Source organism: Lepisosteus oculatus, chromosome 10 (genome assembly GCF_040954835.1).
Source record: "Lepisosteus oculatus isolate fLepOcu1 chromosome 10, fLepOcu1.hap2, whole genome shotgun sequence".
NCBI classification, from domain to species: Eukaryota; Metazoa; Chordata; class Actinopteri; order Semionotiformes; family Lepisosteidae; genus Lepisosteus; species Lepisosteus oculatus.
The window spans coordinates 6065702-6080302 of record NC_090705.1 but is presented as its reverse complement, the minus strand read 5'-3'; the positions used below and the strand labels follow the sequence as shown (position 1 = coordinate 6080302).

The following is a 14601-nucleotide window of genomic DNA, read 5'->3' as shown; positions in this document are numbered from 1 at the left end:
ATATGGCTATTTCGATGTCGCAAATGTGAGATATAAAGTCGTAATTCTGAGTTTTGAAGTAGCAGTTCTGAGATATAATGTCGGAATTCTGAGATACCATAGCGCGTTTTTCAAACAGGCTTCCATAACTTTGCAATTAAGTAATGTGACACTATTTTAAGTAACTATATCCAAAAGGCTCTCAACATGTATTAAAGGAATCTGCTGTATTAACAAATGAGTTGCAACACCTCAGCTGAGTGATGCCTGACAGCCATTATGTGACAGCAGCCCCAGAGCACTGTAGATCACATCACTAACCAAATTAAGAGAGAAATTTAAGAAGGCCAGATTGATCAAACCTAGAGTGCAATTTAGCAAGGATATCGGAGATAACACTCTTACCTTATCAGAAAGTACCATGGGATCTTTTCTGCCTACGTTGTCAGGAACATGGAGTAACATCTCATCCATGGGAATGGCAGTTCCTTCAGCACTGTATCCCCAATTTTAGGCATTGCATTTAGAAGTCCTGGTCTAGAGAAAAGAGTGCCATCTGCTGGTCCAGCAGCTCCACCACCACCTGGAGCAGCAACCCTTAGGGGTCTTTCAACCCAGTGCTGACCAGGGAGACCTTGCTTAGCTTCTGAGATCTAAAAGTGTCAGGCAGCAAGGCTTCTTGTAACTGTCCGTAATTATTTTTCATTTTCTGGATTTTGTTCTTCTGCTTTGGTAGAGTATCTATCATTGTTGTAGTAGAATGTTGCTGAGTCAATGGATAATTTGCCCATTTTTAACTGCTGAGAATTTTTGGGTGACATCCCTCGTGATTGAAGTGACTTACTGGATAGAAATGCAACAGAAATTGTCAAATTAGGTGCTTTAGCTGAATCAAACACATAGCAGACCACAAAAAAGAAAGGATGCAAATTAAAAATGCTTAAATTATAAAGATAACTTTAAAGCAGTTAATTTGCAGTCAGCTCAGTTAGTTTTGTAGGTATTTGTTTTTAATGACAATTATATGTGGCCCTTAAAACTAAAATTTATACCAGAGTATCTGATCTTATGTCGTCCTTCAAAGTACTGTTCAATTTAGCACAATCGATAGAGATTCTGTGGTCAGAGCAATCATAGGGATGTGTCATTTCACTCTTTGCCCCTTTCTTGGTGCTAATCAAAAGGCATATTCTTTTTCTGTTAATTTAAAAGAGGCATCAAATACTTCAATAAGAATCTATACCTTCAGTGTAGATACTTGTCTGAATGTCTTGGGGATATTAATGACCTCTACGTGATCATTAAAGATTCTTGACAAAAGCCCTGAAATGTTCCAAAAAGCTTGATAAGTGAGCTATGACCACTTGGTGAAGGACATTGTAAGATGAAATGTATTGAATTCTTTGTTCATTGGTTTTAAATGTTTTTGAAAAGAAAGATACTTGTGCATTGATAACACTTTTTCAGCTCTTCTGAAAAAGGTTTCATTGTTCCTTTCACTGTTCTCTGTCTTTGGAGATATTTAGTACCTTAATGGCTGATAAAGTAAGCAATGCAGCCTTTACAGAAAACGGAATGAATCATGTCATTGTCAGTGGTCAAAGATTCCTTCTGCTGTTATGCTGGCCACTCTTACGAAGTATCATAAATACACTGAAAGAAAATACTCTGCAGGAAGGTGCATCTCTGCAGTACCTCCAGTTTTTTACAAAGAATCATTTTAAATATTGAAGTATTCCACGTTTGTTTTACAAGTGCCACCGATATTAAAATGTGTAATAAAATTTGCGTTGACAACTACATAGTGGTACTACAGTACTCTTCAAATAAAGGCCCAGATTAAATCAAAAGTTTGACTATCCATCTGAACAGACCAGGCAGAAGGGGAAGCCTCTTATGGACAAATGCTCACCATCAGGTAGAGAGTTTGCAGTATTGATTTAATCTTTGCCTAAACTTTATCCATTTGCACACGATGCCATGCAGTTATTGAGTGTGATTTTTAATGATGCAATTTTAACATTAATTGTAAATTATACCTCTCTTATGATTTGTACTTTACTAATCATTCATTGTGTTGATGTGAAGAAACCAGGCAAACACACAACCTCTCCTTTCTTTGATTATGGCCTTTTCTACAGTGCAGATGCTAAAGATGTTGTTCTGTTTGCAATGGCAGCCACTTCCCAGGCAGTAATGCTAATACCATATGCAGCAGAGTAGAGCTCACACATGCTGTTGAGAAACTCTGCCTCTAGAATACACAACTGATCTGGGCTAGAACTGACAACAATTTGATCAGAGATGATATTAAACATGGAAGTTGTCAACATTTACTACACATACTTTATAGATAATCAGTGTCACGTGAATACTTCGTCATCACTGCAGATAGTTTAAAATCCTTGTGTATTTTAATAATAACTTCATTATTATATTAAAGTTTGTGTACTTCACTGGAATCAGTTTATATTGAAAAGTAGTACGGTAGCTCTGTGCTGTGAGAGGAAGCCTCTTTTGATAAATTTAATCAATAAAAATGTTTTCATTTTAACAGCAAGTTTCAGGCCAGATCCCACAAAGTGCTAAATCTGATACCCTTTGTGTGACAGTCAAATATGGTTCTTCTTGCATTTTAAAATGATGAACAAATGTAATTCTATACTGTAAAAACACTGTAAAATTAAAGACTTCCACATTGTGTTATCTGGCATTTTGCTCAGACGCTGTGAACTTGCAATTTGGAATGTGGCTGTGGAACACTTTGGCATAAACTACTTCGGTTCTGTTATAATTATTAAAAATTTTTATTGCATTGTTGGATATTGGAGACATTTTGGTATGTTGCATTTGGCTAATCTGTGAGTTCAATCGGTCTCTCTGTTATAAGAGAGTATAGGTGATCTAAAGTCAATTTTATTGCCTGACTTATAGTCTAAGATTATGGAGAGATTTTTGAAGGATTGGGTCTTTGTGATATAAGAAGACTAAACATAGTGATGTTTTTCACATTGATGTTCGCTGATTCCATGAGAAAAATGACAGTAAAAAGCAGATCTGACAGACATGTGAGCCCTAGATTTGGAGTTTATTTAGCAGATATGTCTGATATGAATTTTGCATGAGTGACAAAATTAATCCTGAGTTGCAGTATGTAACACGTATTAGGTGAATGAAAAGCGCTTCTTTAATGCAGTTCCTTAGCTTATATCCAGTACGTGTCAGTCACTTTAATTGCCCCTGGGGAGAATCAATATTGTACTTTCTGGTTTTAAGCGATTTCAAAGCTTGTGACGTGTGTTGCAACGAACAATAAGTTTGCTAGTCCCTTGTAACATGTAAGGAATTTTTCGATAAACAATTTCTGTGACCTTTTAACAAAGCGAAGGTTTTTATAAAAGTAAAAACTGGAGAGGAAACATTGGTAAGAAGTGAAATAATTGGACTCCCGAGGTATTGTATAGTTATCCTTTACTCTAAAGAAATCCAGTGTTTTGCGGTAGCAGTTTCTGAAATGGAAAACAGGACGTGGCAGGCAAACATGGCTACAGATGGTCAGGATATGAATGGGTTTCAGAAGGTGACATAGGTAATTATAAAGCCTCAATAAGCCTCTCTTTTCTGTTTAAACTGTCATACTATGAATTATTCCTGTGCTCATAACCTCTGGAAGAGGGACACAAAGGCCAATATGTTTGACTGAAGTACTTCATCTCAGTGGGAGCTGCTGACATTTTCTGAAAACAATAAAGGAAGCTTTGTAGGTAAACCAAATGGTATTTATTAAACTACTTTCAGAAGGTAACATGCAGGTTGTACTGTTCTAACCCATAAGTAAATTTACAATGCAAACACTATCAAAAACTCACTAGGGACTCTCTTTTGTTTTGTTTTTTGTTTTAGATGAAGTACAACATATAGGTTTAAATTCAAATGAACTAGAGTTGGAAGAATATGCTGGTTTAAAGAAAATAACCAAAAATGTCAATGCCATGAATGGTTTTTTTTTCCAATAACATTTTTTAAAATCACATGATTTGAATAAATACCTCTCTGGACAGCATTTCACACAAGATAAATGACTTTTAAGGACTCTTGGAGCAGTTAATGGATTCAGATAAATGTACATTGAAAAGCTGAAAATGTGCTGCTTCTTTCAGATCCTGAGTAAATGAATTCTTTTTAAATGAAAACCCAAATATTTAGTGTGCACTGTATTTACTGTCTTAAGCTTTTTAGCAATGTGGTCTAATCATACTGTATTTATGTACTGTATTTTTGTATTTACATGAGTACATGGTTCTTGAGAAGGACCTTTTTTATATTTTAAATCACCTTGAAATGATTAGTTCCAAGCTCCCTTCACAACACAGTATTTAAAGTATTAAAGAAATAGCTCCGAAAAAAAAGGATAGGCTATCATTTTTAAAAAAGCCATTATAAATGCAGCCATCTTAATTCCTTGAATTTTACAGCTTTCAAATTGGACAACCAGAGGAAAGCATGGTGGTGAAACATATGCTCATCTTAGCATATTTCACACTTCTGTAAAGGTTTTCTTGTTGCACTTTGCTGATTCTTAGAACCTGGAATCATTTACCGTCAGTGGTATGTAAATTGAAGTGCTTTTGACTATGTTGGAATGTATGTGTATACATAGCATCTATTTTAACAAATAGATTGATCAAAGATACGTTTGTAATCCTTTGCCAACAATAGGTAAAATCCTTTTGGGAATATAGACTTTATGGGAAAGTCATGATTCAACCTATTAAAATACATCAAAACAGTTTTCTTCACCTATAATAAAGTAAAACAGTAACATGAGAGTAAAGAAAGACACCGTGCATTTTGGAACTAATATTGTAAAGTTTCTTAACTATTGTATAAATAGTTTCTGGCATAATTCGTACCTTTAGTGCTGTGAATGACGCCTTTATAGATCGGGTCATTGGCATGTACTAGACCTTAAGTGACAACACTATTTCACTGTTTACACTCACTGATAGCATCCTCACTAGATTATATAAATGGTAGATTAGATTTACACCAAACAACTGATTGACAGTACTATTACTTGGTCCTTCACGAAACTTACAGTATCAAGGACTGGAATTTTTAATCTAAGCTCAATGGATCTAGAGTGCTTAACAACACCGGACTCTTTACCCTTTTTCTTACGGTTAGGACCCGTACCAATAGAAAATGCGGACAGATATATTCCTAAAAGAGGCTGACCGAGACAAAATGAGAGCATATCTCTCTTCTAAGTGCATGGATACTTCTCAGCCTTGCAGATACTCAAAAGTTGGGGTCGTGCAAAATAACATGGTTTGCAGAAAAGGATACTGAAAACCACATAAAGTGAATTCACATATAGCAAGGGATTACTGTATTTTTGTGATGCTGCTGTACTGTTAAATGTAAAACATGAGTAATAAAGCACAAAATAAAATGTATTCATAATGAGTGGAATAAATACATTTGAACAATTTAAAGAGCAGTGTTGTGTAATCTTGCTATTAAATGTCGTGGTACTGAGTCACTTATTTTACAGACCACAGTGACTGTGGATTAAATGATCAGACCAGATAACATAAAATGCATAGCTGCTCAATTAATCTGTATGGAAAACAGTGATTTGTATAACTAATGTTATCAAGGTTTTCATATTCACAACTGTGTCAGATTCAGAGAGTAACGGTCACAAATACAGCCAAAGCAACATTGTTGGACACAAAACATGCAAAAGAAACAGGGTAGAAGATAGGAGATGTGGGGGTGTAGCACTATACAGGAATGTAACCTAGAGAAAATAAAGGGTCTCAGAATCTATATGGGTCAGATTTACAATAAAATCATTCAAAGGTCATAGTGTTAGGAAAATGCCACAGACGACCAAAGGAAGATTGTAACACAATTGGCATGACAGTATGACATTATATAATGAAAGCACCAATGTACATGGATGCATGTGGAATAAGGACTTACTGTAAACTAAGGGGACACTAAGGGGAAGCAATTTTAAAAGGATATTTTAATAGAAAGGGCTGTGGTACTCCTTGAACAATGTATCCAATCGTGTTGTTGAAGCGAATACCCTGGTGTGTTTCCCATACTCGTTGGTTGAGATCCTTGATTAATTTTTCTTTCACACACCAGATAAGCTAGATGTGCCAAACAGCTTAGACTCATTTGTGAACTTGATGTTCTCGTGTTCTCATTTGACCAAAGTCAAATTTAAAACTGAGATGGTAATGGTCTTAGAAATAAATTTGCTGATAGCAGCCAACTAAGTAGTGGGAGTAGTTATTCATAATGTGTGAAGAATCTGGAATAATATTGGAAGGAAGAGTAAACATTTCCTTGTATACATTCGGATATAAATTATTTCTGAGAAGATGATTTACTCTTTAAAAAGTCATTTGGAAGCTTTTATACAATTAGGAATAAACAGTAATACTGTACATTCATTTAGAGCAATCACAAATATTTTCTCATGTTAGTTAAGTAAAGCCTAATTATAGTGAATAGTCTATATTATAAAATAGTAGAAACATGCCTTTAATAAACTGAGACTTTTTTAAAGACCCTAATGCTCTTCCCACATTTTACTGAAACTAGTTACATGTTATATACTTTTAAATTGATCCCACTGTGTATAAGGCACTTATAAAGTCAGAGAAAAAGTTTGAGAAAATATAATGGGATGCTTAACATAAGAGATCTCTGTGAATTAAATTTGCTAACTGTATTTCAGAGTATTTCCTCTATTGTTAATCTTTTTCCTAGTCTGTTAAATATCTCGACATTTTTTTCCTCAGTTAGAGAATAGGTGATCTTTTTAATTCCACATTTAACAACTTGGCTAAAACACATTTCCTATACACCCCAACAAGATGGAATTGGAACAATGAGGCTGCATTGTGAGGGAAGAGCTATGCTTCAAGGTTGAAGCCCTAGCGCTTCAACAAAAGTGTTTCACCTAGGATTTGATCAGAGTCAAAGAACTTCTTCTGCTACCCCAGCAGAAATTGGCCAGAACGGGACCTGTTTTAATGGGCATCAGTTAAAATACAGAAACCTGAAAATACTTAAGCAAACAACTTTACAGGTGTTACTGTCCTTGTTTGATTCATGGCTCTGCAGTGTTCTCCTGTTGAGAGAACTAAATAAATAGCAAAGGGAATTATTTCACTGCTTAAAGGCGTGTGCAGATTTGAGAGACATTTTAACATATCAGATACAGATTTCTCCAAATCCAACACAGATGCTGCACTAATTAAAACAACAAGATGAAAGACTGCCAAATTAAAACCCAGTGCTAAAAAATGATCTTTAGATGATTGTGCCTATCAGAATTTGAAACCCTTACATGATGACCTTTTAAAGTGAGTGGGAATAATCCTGTATTTACCCATGGAATAGCACAGCTTCATTAGGATAGGCAGTTGTGTATGTCTATGTTTTCTGCAGGTTTTGTCATATTTCACACTATGCAGTGAGCATGTCAGATTAATTGCTTGGTGCAGGTCACGATCCTTGCAAGCACATTTAATTATAGCCAATTGGTGTTTGATAGCAGTGTTGGAAATGGCTGAGATTAATCTGAAAAAAGATCATCATCTATAGAGAAGCAGTGAAATTGAATATTGAAATTATCTGTGGACATCTGCACACAGCGATCATTGTATTTTGGCAAGGTGTTATATACATTTTAATTGGCCCTGTGACAACAGTTTTAAATTTTAATCACAGCAAAAGTGTATGCTATAATATAATTAAAATTTGATGGCTCTGTCTTCATTAATTTTGAAATTGCCTTTCTGCCTAATTTTACTTTACGTGCTCCTGAATTTAAATAAAACATCCTACTTTGGGTAAAGTTGCAATGAACATAGGGCTTTGCATTAGCATTGCAGTGCCTTCTGCTGTCATTGACATGATTTTAAAGAGTCCCAGAACTCAGCACAAGAGATGCTTCACCTACGCATGGCAACGATGATAACATGGGTTTGAAAAATACTGTGGAATAAACAGTCAAATGGGGTCTCTTAATAAATCAGTGAGACAAGTTCTTGATGTGTGGTGGGACATTTTATTACAGTCCAATACAGGTAACAAAAGTGGAATGCATAAACATATGGTGGATTTGTTCAATATATTAACTCTTCCATTGCCAAAGGTCTATATGGCTTACTTGTGCTGATAGCGCAGAAATGAAAAAAGGATTTCTTACTTCCTCATCTTATGTGCAATTTTGTACTACCTTGTGCAGAATACATGCAGAACATTTGTTCTGTAACTTTTGCTGTGAATAATGTAATATTAAGTGTTAGAGTTGTGTTAGAAAAGATTCACACCATAAAAACAAAAACAGTTAACACTGCATTTCTGGTCATCAAAACTTCAGTTTTGAAAATGTACAAGAAAGCTCAGCTCATGGAAACGTCCTTTCCATGAAAAGTCATATTTATCAAAGACTGTTATGACTACTTACATAATGCAGCCATTGCTTATCAGAGTACAGTAGTCCCTCTCAGGGTGAAGAAGTTGCTTCTGCATATTTATTTCACAAAGGTATAGAGGGGATGAGATTTTCAGTTTGGTTTTATTTACTGATACAAATTTGATTTGTTTGGAAGAGTTCATAAACGTTATATTATCTGTGTCACAAAATGAATAACAAATTAATCATAGCCTCAAGCTTTTCCTGTATAACTGCCTTTATTGTGAACTCTTGAAAAAGAAGATAATTTTTACTGTTTGTTTTTTTTTCCTTAAGTACCATTTCTATCAAATATCTTGACTCTGATCCCAGGTAATTTAAATTCATCTTCATCTGTAGACACTCTGAATTCTCCATCTTTTGTCTGTAAATTACTTCCATTTTTTTGTTACTGCATTTTTAAAATATGTCTAAAATGAAACAGTAGAACAAACAGATGATTCTGTTTTTATAACAACAGAGCCCACACTTTATGGTGAATGCATTTTATCTTTACTTTTATAAGTGGGAGAGGAAAAGAATGTTAATTAGACAAATGCAAATTAAAAAATAAATGCAAACTTCAGGTCTAATGTACTTAATCAAATGTTTTAAAAGCAAAATTACAGTAAATAATTACAGTATACAGATCACAGTCATTATATGTTTGATGGTATTGATGGACTTCTTCTCTTTAGTGCCATTCTAATCCTAGCACTGTGAAATTCTGCATTGTCTTGATGGAAAATCAGCATTTCTGGCATGACTTGCAGGAACAGAATAATTGTTGGCTCAAGGACTTTGATAAACTATTGCTCAGGAGTAATTTTGCCACAGTCATTGCACTTCGTCAGTCAGCATAACAGTCACCACAGTGTCCCCACAGTCACCACAGTCAGGATAACAGTCACCACAGTGTCACCACAGTGTCACCACAGTGTCACCACAGTCACCACAGTCACCACAGTCAGCATAACAGTCACCACAGTGTCACCACAGTGTCACCACAGTGTCACCACAGTGTCACCACAGTCAGCATAACAGTCACCACAGTGTCACCACAGTGTCACCACAGTGTCACCACAGTGTCACCACAGTGTCACCACAACAGTCACCACAACAGTCACCACAGTGTCACCACAGTCACCACAGTATCCCCGCGCAACTGCGGTGTCCCTGCACGTGTTGTCTACTGGCAGGTTTCAAGTGCAAAACAGTGTTTATTAGTGAATTGGTCCGCAGAAATAATTGTATCTCTTAGTTGTCAACATGTTATTGTAGATATCGTACAGTAGATCACTTTAATGATGGTGAAATAACTTTGACCAGTGAAATTTTCATTGAAACAGCTGTTCTTTGTGCTGAGTATGACTTTATGTGTGTAAAAGTTGGATATAAATATAGCAGTTTTAACACTAATGTTAAGATCTAAATGGCAATAATTTGTACAATAATTTCAGATTATTCTCTGCCACAATATTTTCAGTTATGTTTTCTAGGGAATTTCTGAGAATCAGTTCTTTTGACAATACCAGAATGATCTTGCAGCATATTATGGCAACATTGGAGATGTTGAAAACTATTCTATATATTTGTATTTTTTCTATATACAGTACTGTGTATTTAATTTTATTGATATCACATTTCCTGTCTTTGTCATAATTCCCAGAGTGCAACCTTTTCATTAATTCTACTTCTATATTCAGGAAATGCATAAGTCATATTTGAAATCTGTCATTTCAGTCACGTTTGAAATCTTGTCAGATGAAAAGAACGTTTGATACAGAAAACGTTCGTCTTAAAACACATGCAAGTGAATAGTATGCTGTGTATTACTTGTAAAATCACCTTAGGCTAATTTTTAATGGTCCATCATCTATAAATAGAGAGCCTGGGTAACTCCAGCCTTGTGCATTTACACCCAGACAAGTACTGGGTATAGACTGCTGAAATTATAACACAAAGTTGTGACACCTACATTTTCTATAATATGGCACTATTAAGTAGTACATAAAAATGATGTCCACAATTACTGTAGAGGACATCATATTACTGTTCAGGCCCAGACAGTATATGTTGTGGAATATGTAGATGTACATTATTTATGCCAAGTGTATATTTTTTAAACATCTAATTGATTCTTTAGAACAATATCAGAAGTTCTTAAACTCATTAATCTCACCCCCTTAATATAGCTCATGTAAATGAGATACCCCCCCTGCCCCCCATCATTATGTAAAGCTGTGAGATTTGCCATCTGCTGTTGAGGGGGCTGTGCATCCAAGTCTAACTTTTGCTTTTCATTCTGACGTCGTGACCTGGAAGGACTCTTGAAGGTTTTCATATTGCTGTCATTCCCTCCAGTCTATTCAGTTGAGTTTTTCCAGATTCCAGTACATGTCTGAAAAACAAGGACCGAGGAACACTGTTCGCGTGAGAAGCTTGACTGTTTTACTGAATCCCCTTTCTGTGGGATGTGAAATCCCCAGCTGCGGGGGCTGTCAATCCTATGTGTTAAAATCGTGTTGCACTTGTAATGTGCAGCGATTTCGCTGCTAATGACATATCCACAGCCGCAGCACTTGCACATTTCAAGGCAGTATGATTTAAATTCCTTGCTTTGGAAACATGTTTCAACGTATTGTAGGTGCCCAGATCCTTGTTTATATAGGTGTACAGTGTATTCTATTGCAAATATAAATACATAAGTAAACAAATAGAATATGGGGGTCATGAGCTTTAGAGTTGTTTGAGATTTCTACCAGTTTGTTGGAAACTATAACACCTCAAACATTTGTACTTTATTTTTTTGCTTTTTGTAAAGCAGTGGTCGGCTAGTCATCAAATTAGGTTCAATTAGCAATCCTGGCACATTTATTATTGATTTCTACCATTATCATATAGTGTTTTAAAGTGTGACCTTTTTAAGTTACAATATTTTATTTTTCACTGTAAATGAGAGCTTCAAAAGTGTGTGAACACATACCAGGAACTATTTATGTTGATTAAACAACTCTTGACATACTGTATTGTCCTCCTATAGCCTATTTTCCATTACCAAGATATAAATATATTTGTTTTCACAATGTAAGTACCATTTGTTGTTTTTGAAGGTTATGTTTTTTGAAGGTTGTTGTGGTTTTTAGTAACAGATCTTAAATTGTAAAGAACTGTTTTACCTTAGTGCAGGTTATGTGTTTAATATGTTCATGCTTAACAAAAAGGAATGTGGTTGAGTTCAATGTGGTCACTTCAGTTTTACGATACAGCCAGTTACTGAATCAAGCTCACTAGCAGAGTTTTGTATAACTGACAGTAATGTCTGATGGTCAAAATATTAAACATTTTTTTCTAAACCCTGCTGCTCATCTAATATCTACTCTGCTGACCCACTTATTTAATCTCTCTTCTGAAACAGCTAAAATCCCAGCAGACAGGAAGTCTGCCCTTGTTCTGCCTCTTTTCAAAGGGACTGACAAGTCAGGCCCTGTCTGCTGCAGACTTATATCCATTTTGCCTTCCTTTCTAAGATCATAGCAAAATTATTAATAAGCAGTTAAGCTCTTTTTAAGCAAGAACAATATTTTATCTGACTTACAGACTGGTGTTTCATTCTGGGCATAGACTTATAGATTCATCTAAAGCTTTTTTTATCATTCATCCCTTCTGGAAAATCGGTGTATTGTCTTAATCTGGGCTTCATTACAAGCTTCCAGAATAAAAAAATCATGTGCAGTGTGTAAAATCTATTTCTCAATCTCTCCCAGTTACAAAGGGAGTTCTACAGGGTTCTATTCTAAACCCAACACTTTCCTGTTCCTACTGTATACTAATAATATTGCTGTTGCTAAGGCATATGTCCACTCACATATCCACTCATGATACCACCTGATTTGCAGTGCGTTTTCATTTATGTTTAGCAGGTTTTATGTGAACTGCACCCTCTGCTAGACTCTGATAAAAGTGGATTTATTTTTATAGTAAATTTAAAAGTAGCTCTAGCTAAAAATGTTCTTGGAAAACTTGATTATACCCTCTTATAACGTCTTATACCTTCCTGCCCTGAGATTTAGTCCCTTTCATACTCCTCAATGTGATGTTTATTCTTTGGTTCATTGGAAACAACCTTATTGATTGTCTATTGTCTCTAATATTTCTTTACTTTGTCTTCTGCGTAACATAGGTGTATGAGGCATTTGGCTGGGTTGTCATTGTGAATGCGAATCTGTTCATAACGAATGTAACTGTTTAGGACAAGGATGATGATAATTATTGTTATGGTGGGATTCTGTATTTTTGTGAAGCACACAGGATGTGAGTTTTTGAGGGACAGAAAATTGTGTTGCATTTTGTTATAATCTGTTAGGACAGGTAAGCAAACTGACAGAGCTTTCTCTTGATTACAAAAGGGAAGATCAGAAGATGTGTTTGCAGTTGAAACCTTTGTGGTTGAAGGTACATGGGCTCCACCTTGGTTTTTCTCAAGATCTCCGCTAAGAAAGCATTTGTTTAGGCAGCTAGCCAGCATGTCGATTAAGATATTCAAAGTCTGATGCTTAATGAGAGATGAAATTCTTTTCCTGTTGCTGCAGGTGTGTGCATTTCGGCATTCAAAGATTTGCTCCTTCTGCTTGCTGGAGAATGTTAATTTGCTCAGAAACCTCTCTGTGGGCCTAGAAAACTGAATCAATGTAGAGCTGAATGTGCCGCTTGTGGATTTGGCACACTTTGCTAGTCATATATCACACTTATTCCCTGCTGTGGTTACAAATGGTAAATGGCAGCCTCTAAAGAATGCTCCCTATGGTGGAGGCAGTAGGAGACTCCCAGTTTGTGCAATAATCAGATTTGACCAGATGGTGATGAGTCTTGTACATTTTGTGCATAAATATTTCTCTCCGAACAGTTGCATTTATGCTGACATTTTATGGCTGGAAAATAAAACAATGCAACTTGCAGGTGTTTGATGAAACTAGGAGGAAAAGCGGTATGCCTAAATATTCAATTGTATATTAGTAACAATTGCTATTGGATATACAGTAAAATACAGTTATCTATGTTGCAGAACTCCTCTCCTTTGTACGTAAGTTAATTTGTTCTCGACATTAATTTTTGTTTCCCATTAAATATTAAAATATATGTTAATTATTAATCTAAGGACCCATTATAGAAAATGAATAATTATAAAGTAAATAATGCTAAAAATGAAAATGAACTTAACTTAAAGTGAAGACAATTATTAAAGTGAGCACAAAGTGAGAGAACACAAAGTGAACAAAAACTAAAGTGAACCTGACACGTCTGACAAAAATCTTCCCTTAATTGTGGTCATGTTGGAAAATTTGGCTTGGTCATGACGCCACTTAATAATGTAAGTTTTAGTGGTGGTAGCTGTAATTGCTGTCTAATTCTGGCAACATCCTTCTGTTTAGAGATGGAGGTGCTTCTGTTTTCTTCCATATGCTTAATTTGTGTCATAAAATCTTCAGTGCTTGATCTGCAGTGTGAGCAGATTTGCTAATAGTAACTATAAAAAAATACTTAAATTCTGCAAAATAAATGTGGTGTGTTAAAATCCTATAATTCTCTGCCTTTGAAAAAAATATCAATTGCTTATACTTATATAGTGCTTTTCTGGACACTCCACTCAATGCGCTTTACAGGTAATGGGGACTCCCCTCCACCACCACCAATGTGCAGCATCCACCTGGATGATGCGACGGCAGCCATAGTGTGCCAGTCCATCCACCACACACCAGCTATCAGTGAGGAGGAGAACAGAGTGATGAAGCCAGTTCATAGATGGGGATTATTAGGAGGCCATGATTGGTAAGGGCCAATGGGAAATTTGGCCAGGACACCGGTGTTACACCCCTACTCTTTTCGAGAAAAACCCTGGGATTTTTAATGACCGCAGAGAGTCAGGACCTCGATTTTATGTCTCATCCGACGGACGGCGCCTGTTTACAGTATAGTGTCCCCGTCACTATACTGGGGCATTAGGACCCACATGGACCGCAGGGTGAGCACCCCTTACTGGCCCCACTTATACCTCTTCAGCAGCAGCCTTCGTTTTTCCCAGGAGGTCTCCCATCCAGGTCCTGACCAGGCTCACACCTGCTGAGCTCTAGTGG

At 36.0% G+C, this 14601-nt stretch overlaps 1 protein-coding gene across 2 annotated transcripts in view; it reads left to right on the top strand.

Annotated features, from left to right (window-relative positions):
* Nucleotides 1-14601, top strand: part of LOC102685061 (uncharacterized) — a 178484-nt gene that overhangs the window by 78103 nt on the left and 85780 nt on the right. The window lies entirely within an intron of this gene.